Source organism: Myotis brandtii, unplaced genomic scaffold (genome assembly GCF_000412655.1).
Source record: "Myotis brandtii unplaced genomic scaffold, ASM41265v1 scaffold246, whole genome shotgun sequence".
Lineage (NCBI taxonomy): Eukaryota > Metazoa > Chordata > Mammalia > Chiroptera > Vespertilionidae > Myotis > Myotis brandtii.
In genome coordinates, this window is record NW_005359310.1 from 505236 (window position 1) to 505561 (window position 326).

Below are 326 nucleotides of genomic sequence, written 5' to 3' on the forward strand. Positions count from 1 at the left end.
TCCGCGGCACCACATCTGGCACAGGGCCCGGCTCCCCAGACCCTCAGGTTTGCGGGGTGAACAGCCCCCAGCCCTGGCCCCCAGATGTGGGGCTGGGAAGAGGGGTCACAAGCGTTGAGGCCTCCGGGCCTGGGCGCCTGTTTCCCCAAAACCCAGACCCCAGCTCCTGCCGCTGAGGAGCCCGAGCCTGGAGGAGGCAGGAGGGTCCAGCCTGGACAAGGCCGAGCAAACCCACAGCCGCAGAGTCCGGCCGGCTCCTCACAGACACATGAACCAGGACCTGTCTCCCACGGCAGGACCCGTGGCCCCGGAGGAAGAGGCAGCAC

At 69.0% G+C, this 326-nt stretch overlaps 1 protein-coding gene across 1 annotated transcript in view; it reads right to left on the reverse strand.

Annotated features, from left to right (window-relative positions):
* SCAP (SREBF chaperone) overlaps positions 1–326 on the reverse strand; it is a 39538-nt gene that overhangs the window by 7065 nt on the left and 32147 nt on the right. The window lies entirely within an intron of this gene.